Below are 8,842 nucleotides of genomic sequence, written 5' to 3' on the forward strand. Positions count from 1 at the left end.
TCAGTTTGTTCCTGTATACCCATTTTGTACCTATAACAGTTTTTAAAAGTGGTCTTGGAACTAAGTTCCAGACATTGTTATGGGTAAACTGATTCACCTCCTCTTGCATTGCATTTATCCAGTTTGGATCATCAAGAGCCTCATCAGTTTTCTTTGGTTCAAATTGTGATACGAAAGCTGAATGAATAAATAAATTAAGCATCTGATTTCTTGTTCTTACCGGATCAGATGGATTACCTATCATCAATTCTGGAGGATGTGATTTCTTCCATCTGAGTTCAGTGTTTGTTGTATCCAAGTTGGTAACTGCTTCTGTATCAGTTGGAGCTTCATCAGTTGGCAGTTGAATATTCTCAATAGGCTCCTCCAACTGAACATCAAGAATAGCTTCCTGTTCAACTGGTTGTTCTAATACTTCTGGCTCTGGTGTTTGGAGGTTGTTGTGATTGATATGATTGTCTTCTTCATCTTCATCCTCCAAACTGATCTCTGTAAGTCTATCAATTAGCTCAACTGGATCAGTTGGCTTATCAGTTAGAGCGTTTTCCTCAAAGACAACATGGATAGATTCTTCAACATTCAAAGAATTTTTATTGAAAACTCTATAAGCTTTGCTAACTGAAGAATATCCAATAAATATTCCCTCTACAGATTTTGCATCAAAGGTGATAGGATTGATTAACGTAACAAGAGTGTTTAGAAGGGAGGGTTGAATAAACACTCACAATTAAAACTTATCTTTTCGAGTTTTGAGTTCAGTTTGGTGAGAAACTGTTTCTCGGAATCTTGTTGGTCAATGACAATCAGTTAAACTGAAGTAGTTGCGGAAATTAACTGACTGAAAGATAGAATACAAAACTGAAATAAAATACACAAAATTGTTTCTGGATGTTCGGAGATTTCAATTACTCCTACGTCACCCCTTCTATCTCAAGGATAGGATTTCCACCAAAAGACTTTGATCGAATACAAGATTTGTACTGACCCACTTCAGTTTGGACTTATCACTGCCAAAAACTGAAACTCTTAGTATTACAAAATGTTCTCAGTGCGTAACTGATCTTAGCACTATCGAATTTAACGATTATTACAAAGTGCTAGTGAGCTCAAATTGTAGCCTTGCCTGCTACGAATACATCAAGTAAGGGTGAGCTAAGATTTTGACAGAGTAACAGCAAGCTTTAAATAGAGTGATCTGTATATTCTCTTTCAGCTGTTCTTCTGTCATATTTATAAGCTTCTCTTCCAACGGTAACTTGACATATATTTGAATCTTTGTATCCGTTGATTGCCACTTCATCATTCCTTGGGCATTGTTTGCTTCATTTATTGTAATGCGGCGTCTTAATTGCTTTAGCTGAAATGCGTTGTTCTAAGCTGTATTGATTGAAGTGCGGCGTTTCATATTCAGTTGCAATCTGCTATATCTCTTTGTCGGTTGAATGTTCTTTCTGAAGACATGTTTAATTGAAGGAAGCATACGGCTGAATATATCAACTGATCGGTTTCCAACTGATCAGTTTAGATCTGCTGATTTCAGTTGTTAAGTCCAGTTTGCTGAATATAATTGCACGTATCAGTTGGTTGATCAGTTTGTCAAACTCCAGGATTTATAGTTTGGTTCATATTATGTCAAACGCCGGAATTTTGTTTCCAACAACAACTGATCAGTTTTCTTTATTAGATCTGCTGATTTCAGTTGTTAAGTCCAGTTGCTGAATATAATTGCGCGTACAAGTTGGTTGATCAGTTTGTCAAATTCCAGAATTTAGAGTTTGGTTCATATTTTGTCAAACGCCGGAATTTCGTTTCCAACAATTTTCCCCTTTATGGTGTTTGACAAAACTAAGTAAATAATAACTGATCATCTGAAAACATTGTAGATAAAATAAGAGGTTGATCTTGATCAGCTGAATAAAAATCCACACAAATACAAGATAGACTTGTAGAGATTTTTTCTTCAACGAGAAGATTTCTTCTGTTGTTCTAGAATCTCTTTGATTTCTTCCCCCTTTTTGTCAAACAGCTCCATCTTCAAGGATAATCTTCGAACATCTGTTGATAGAAAGTTGACAGAGTTGGATACGTTTTTAACAGCAGAGGTTAAAGCGATCTGAAGTACATCTATCTTTCTTGATACTAGTGTCTCCACAACATCAACTCTTTTGCTGATAGAGTCTTGAGTCACTGAGAGACTCTTAACCAAACCTCTGTTCTTCTGAATATCATCCACTGTTCGAGAGAGAGATGTTAAAGCATCTTGAATTGTCGTCAGTTTCTGATAGTTGAATTTTTCAGACTGTTCCAGTTTCAGAGAATGCTCTAATTGAGTATGCTGGATCTTGTATACATGATTGATCGTTTCATTCATTTTCTGCTAAATTTCCTTAATATCTTCCAGAACTTTATCAAAATCTGTAGAAAAATGAGGCAGAGACTGACAAGATGTTCCTGGTTCCGTTAAGACTTGATCAAAGACCACCATGGTCTTATCAGATATCATCGTTTCAGAAACAGTCTGTGCTGGAACATCTGTTTCAGTTACTGCTACTTGGACTGTAGGAAGTGAAGATTGATGATGATCAGTAGAGATACTTTCTTGCTGAATAGGAGAGACTGCAGGATCTTCAGTTGATTGATCATGAGCTGATGCATCTTCTTGAAAATCAGTTGTGGTTTGAGCTGGCTCATCAGTTGGAAGTTTTCCAGCAATATGTTGATTTGGTGATGGGCTAGCCACCACTGTTTGATCCTCTATTTCAGCAACAACAGAATGAACTGGTAATTCTGTTGAGATAGGAACCTCTTGACCGATTTGATCAGTTGAGTGATCAACTTCTTCAGAAATGGGTTCACTCATAAGAGATTCTTTCGCCACTGCTTGAATAATTTCATCAATGTTGGCAAAAGTCAGCTCAGCTTCAGAGTACATCTGATGTTCCACAGCAGATGATTGTAGCACATCCTGAACAGGTTTTTCAGCAACTGGTTGTGGAGATGGCTCTTTCTGCTGGGAGGAGAGTGTATTTGCTTTTGCTTTTGAACGGGAGGATTTTTCAAGGAGAACCAATTCCTGATCCTGTTCCCAAAATCTGATTTCCATTTGTAGGCCACTAAGATCTGTGTCCAGTTGGGTGAACACATCTCTATCATAATAGGCAGTTGGACCTACGGGATTTTAGTTGGATTTCAGCTCTTCAACCATTTTAGTCAGCTTTTTGACTCGAATCTGATCAAAGAAATATTTTTGCCTCTCCAATGCCTGAGCAATCGTAGCATCTTTGACTATTTTCAACACAATCTCTTCAAGTTTAATAAATTTTTTCAGTTGGGATTTGCGCTTCAGCTCTTTGGCAAAAATCTCAGTTCTGAACTTCTTCCAACTATCAAAAGATTTCAATTTCGCTGTGGCAAATGCATTTAACTGTTCCCAAACAAGGTCAATGTGAGTTTGGATGGCATTAGATGGCCTTGGCTCTTCAACTAGCTTGCCTTTTCCTTTTTCAGTTGTAAGAATTTGAGGAATAACCAAACCAGAATGAGTAGTGTCCACTGGTTCCCTCAATATAACGCCTTTAGATCTGGCTCGAGGCAAAATGGTAGGGCGATTTACATGAGTCAAGGGAGCTCTTATTTTAGCGGGTGCCTCTTCTTCAGCAACTGAATCATCAGGTGGAACAACCTGCAAAGGTATAGCATGAATAGGCTATTGAGCAGCTGATTGAGTCGAGCTCTCAGTTGGAATGAATTTCACCGCTGTTATTGGTTTAGTTCTTTGCGTCCTCGGTCTCTTGACAAGCTTAGGAGAAGGAGTTTTCTCTGAATCTGATTCTCTGATAATCAGTTTTTGTTTTGCAGTCTTCAGTTGAGCCAAAGTTTTGGCCTTCTTGACTGGTGTTGGAGCAGGTGGTTACGTCCCAACCTCCTGTTTGGTTTTTGGTGGCAAGATGTTCTTGGCAGTGAAGACCTTGAACTTTGATGATTTTTCAGCATTGTAAGCTACCATTCCCTTTAGTTTCAGAAGATAACTGATTGGAATGGCAAAGCCTCTTGATTGTTTGGTAGATTGAAGCATATTCCTTAGAATATTGAAAATAATGTGCCTCCAGTTAGCTTTCTTCTTTCCCATGATGATGGTCATTGCTTGAAATTTCTCAAGAGTAAGGGCAGCATAGGAGCCGGCCTTAGCCAATATGCCCTTCGCCAAAATATCGGCTAATAACTGAACCTTATGCTTCAGTTCTTTCTTAGGATCAGAAACTTTAATTTTCCGCCCATCCGCAGACAGCAAGTATTGCATTTTTTCAATGTCAGATGTTTTGACTTCAAAGAAGCTGACGTACCCATCAGTTGGCAACGAGAAAATTTCTTCGAAGGTCTCTTCAGATAGGATCAACAGCTGACTATTGACAGTTACAGAGACACTTCCATCAGTAGTGACAAACCCCTTCAGATAGAATTCATTTACTTCCTTGGGGTATATCTCTTGTGAAGATTGTCCCAAAAACATCATGAGACCAACAGATTCAATCTTCAGAAAAACATTCTTAACATCAGCTTCTTGAACTGATAAAAATGAGTCAAAATCAATGGCCAAAGCGTTCAACATGTGAGCTGGGATTTGATTCACCATTTCGAAAGATAAAATGATCTGAAATTCGTAAAAGATAAGCTTTGGAATTAGTATGCTCTTAGGAACTGATTGTATGCGTAAGAAAGAAAACTGAATTGAGGCGGGCATAGTACATTTGGTCGTGACTGTTCAAATTCGGGACGCGTGTCAGTCCAAAAAAAAGTTGAATAAAAATATGTGTACGTGTGCTGTAAGCGTGTGTGCAAAAAGTAAGCGGTTTAAAATAGGCCACATTATGAAACTGCAGTTACGTTAGTTGATTTGGAATATAATAAGTTTTTTAATTTGTTAACTTATATGAGAAGATTTGTAAAATATCCAGCTGAAAAATCAGTTGGGAGACTGATTCATTTCAGTTGAGAATTTACAAACAATTGTCCTCTCTGTTAACATTTTCAAAAACTGATATTCCCCCTTAATCGGTGCATATAATAATTAAAGTGATGATATAAAATAAATGTAAGGGTTAGAAAGATTATCATTTGCTGAAACGTTGACGGCCCTTCAGCTTCCATGAATTTTGGCTATAAATAGAAGTAACACGGTTAGTTTCAGTCATATTGGTGAAAATATTCAAGAAAAAAGAAATGGCAGATACGAGTAGCTCGAGTGCTTCGCCGTTTGCTCTGGAGGCCAGGAAGGCTGTTATAGAAGATGAGGTCTTCTATAAGAGTCTTCACTACTGGGAAAAGTTACAGAAGCTTGAGTTCCTGTACAATACTGGGGAGGCTACCACTCCTGAACGGGTGGAAGAGATGAAAAAGTTGCGGGAGCACTTGCACATAGCTGTGTGGGTGGACGTCTTTAAGGATGGTCATCTCTATCAGCTAATGCTTCGTAAGGAACTGAAAATCCTTAAGAGCATAGCTGTTTCTCAGAGCTTTGACAAGACATCTACCGGACCTTTATCCGCTTGGTTGAAAATGTGGATAATTATTGTAGAGGAAAAATATGATGATGTAATCCGTGCAAACGTTTATGGTTGAATGAAGTATTTGTATGAGCTTAACTTTGTTTTCTCTTTCCTGAAAATGATAAACTTCATCAGTTGTTATACATATGAATTGCGAACTTTAAACAGTTGAACTGATGGAAGGCTGACTTATATCAGTTGACTGTGAACTGAAATCAGTTAAGCATTAAGTAATAAATGACAAACTGATATTAGTTGATAATGAACAACTGATAAATAAGAAGCCTGGGTAAATGAGAAAAACGCTTCGGTTGACTCGTGACTCTTTAGCTTCTTCAACCTTTAATGTCATCTGTCTACAAAAAAGACGATAGAGATAAAATGTGAGGTAATAACAGTTCAATATGTCTGATTCAAGTAATTCTGATGCATGCAGCAGTACGCATATTCAAGTTACCGAACAATTAAGTCCTTATTTAGAAGAGTTGAAGAAAACAATGGAAGAATATATCTTGACGAAAGTGATGTCAACATGGTTCAAAATTCATGATTTGTAGAGGATAAGTAGTGGTGGTGTTGCTCCTTCTCATGCTCTAGCAGCAACAACAAGAAAATACATTGATCGTTTTGAAGTCAGGCATGTTACAGACCTGGTTGATGACAATGTTCTGTTACATGCAATGCTATGGAAGGAATTGCATGTAATTGAGAAGATTTCTACAACTGAATCTTTTCTAGAATTCGAATTCATGAGTTGAATAATTGGATTACAGAATGGCAAGATTCAGTTGGTTCTAAGTTATCTTCTGTAATGTGGAATCGATTTTATTCTTAATAAAGTATCATTTCCAATTTGTTGTTGTGTTCTTATTTTCTGCAAATAATTTTATTAGTAAAACAGCATCAACAACAATTTTAAGACAAGTGAATTAAACCAAGAATATTGCGAAAGTAAGAAAACTTAGTCTCGGGTAATGATTTGGTGATGATGTCAGCTGCTTGTTGCTCAGTTGAAATGTACTCCAGTCTGATGCCCTTCTTCAAAGCATGATCTCTAATGAAGTGGTGCCTGACATCTATATTCTTGGTCCTTGAGTTAAAAACTGGATTATAGGTGATGGCAATTGTGCTAGTATTGTCACAAAATATGGGCGATTCATTTGTGATTACTCCATAATCTTTCAGTTGTTGCTGGATCCAGATCAGTTGTGCACAACAACTACCAGCAGCAAGGTATTCTGCTTCAGTTATTGAGGTAGCTATGGATGTCTGCTTTTTGCTGAACCAAGAGATCAGTCTGTCTCTTAGAAACTGACAAGATCCACTTGTACTTTTGTGATCAAGCTTACATCCTGCATAATCTGCATCTGAATATCCAACTAAATTGAAAGTAGAGTCTTTAGAATACCATAACCCAACATTTTGTGTACCCTTAAGATATTTAAAAATTCTTTTAGCAGCTGAGAAATGTGATTGCTTAGGATTTGCTTGAAATCTAGCACACATACAGACAACAAATACAATATCAGGACGACTGGCAGTTAGGTACAACAATGAACCTATTAAACCTTGATATAATGTCGCCTCAACTGATATTCTCCCTTGATCAGTATCCAATTTTACTGGTGAGCTCATGGGAGTATTTGCAGCTGAACATGATTCAATGTCAAATTTCTTCAGCAGCTCATTTGTATATTTAGTTTGACTGATGAATATACCAGTCTCCAGTTGCTTCACTTGCAGTCCAAGAAAGAATGTCAGTTCGCCCATCACGCTCATTTCAAACTTATCATGCATTAGCTTAGCAAACTTTTCGCATAATTTGAGGTTAGTTGACCCAAATATGATTTCATCAACATAAATTTGGACTAATAAAATGTGATCATTCTTAGCAAATTTGAACAAGGTCTTATCAACTGATCCAACAGAAAAATCATGATCAGTTAGAAATTTTGAGAGAGTTTCGTACCAAGCTCTGGGAGCTTGTTTAAGGCCATATAAGTCTTTGTTCAAATGATATACATGATCAGGAAAGTTGTGATTTACAAAACCTGGGGGTTGTTCAATATATACTTCCTCTTGTAATTGACCGTTCAGAAATGCACTCTTTACATCCATCTGATATACCTTGAATTTCTTGTGTGATGCATAAGCAAGAAAAATTCTGATTGCTTCCAGTCTTGCAACTGGAGCATACGTCTCATCATAGTCAATTCCTTCTTCTTGCCTATATCCTTGTGCCACTAATCTTGCTTTGTTGCGTACAACTGAACCATCCTCGTTCAGTTTATTTCTGTATACCCATTTTGTACCTATAATAGTTTTTGAAATTGGTCTTGGAACTAAGTTCCAGACATTGATATAAGTGAACTGATTTAGCTCTTCTTGCATTGCATTTACCCAGTTAGGATCAGCAAGAGCTTCATCAGTTTTCTTCGGTTCTAGTTGTGAAACAAAAGCTGAATAGATAAATAAATTTAGTATTTGATTACGAGTTCTTACTGGATCAGATGGGTTTCCTGTTACTAGTTCAGGTGGATGTGATTTTATCCATCTGTACTCAGTATTTGTTGTATCAGCAATTTCTTCAGTTGGTAACTGAACACAGTTTTCAGTCTCAGTTGGTGCTTCGTCAAATGGTATTTGAATGTTATTATTATGCTCTTTCAACTGATCATTAGCAACGATTTCCTGCACATCTGATTGGTCCAGTACTTCTGGTTCAGGTGTTTGAAGTATGTTTTGATAGCCATGACTTTCATTTTTGTCATCATCTTCCAAACTGATATCTGTAAGTCGATCAACTAGCTCAACTTGATCAGTTGGCTTATTAGTTAGTTCAGTTTCATCGAAATCAACATGAACAGATTCTTCAACATTTAGGGTTTTCTTGTTGAAGACTCTATAGGCTATACTAACTGATGAATATCCAAGAAATATTCCTTCTGCAGATTTAGCATCAAACGCTTTTAAATAATTTTTACCATTATCAAGAATAAAACATCTGCAGCCGAATATTTTGAAATAAGTAATTATACTTTTTCTTCCATGCCAGATTTCATATGGTGTTTTCATATGATTCTTATTAATCATTGATCTGTTCTAAGTATAACACGCAGTGTTTACCGCCTCTGCCCAAAATCTTTGAGAAATACCAGAATCAGCAAGCATTGTTCTGGCAGCTTCTTTAAGAGTCCGATTTCTTCTCTCAACTACACCATTTTGCTGAGGAGTTCTGGCTGCTGAGAGCTCATGCTTAATTCCAGCATTTTCTAGGAAATTTGAAAGAGTTTGAT

This window comes from Primulina huaijiensis, chromosome 5 (genome assembly GCF_012295235.1).
Source record: "Primulina huaijiensis isolate GDHJ02 chromosome 5, ASM1229523v2, whole genome shotgun sequence".
In the NCBI taxonomy this organism is placed as follows: domain Eukaryota; kingdom Viridiplantae; phylum Streptophyta; class Magnoliopsida; order Lamiales; family Gesneriaceae; genus Primulina; species Primulina huaijiensis.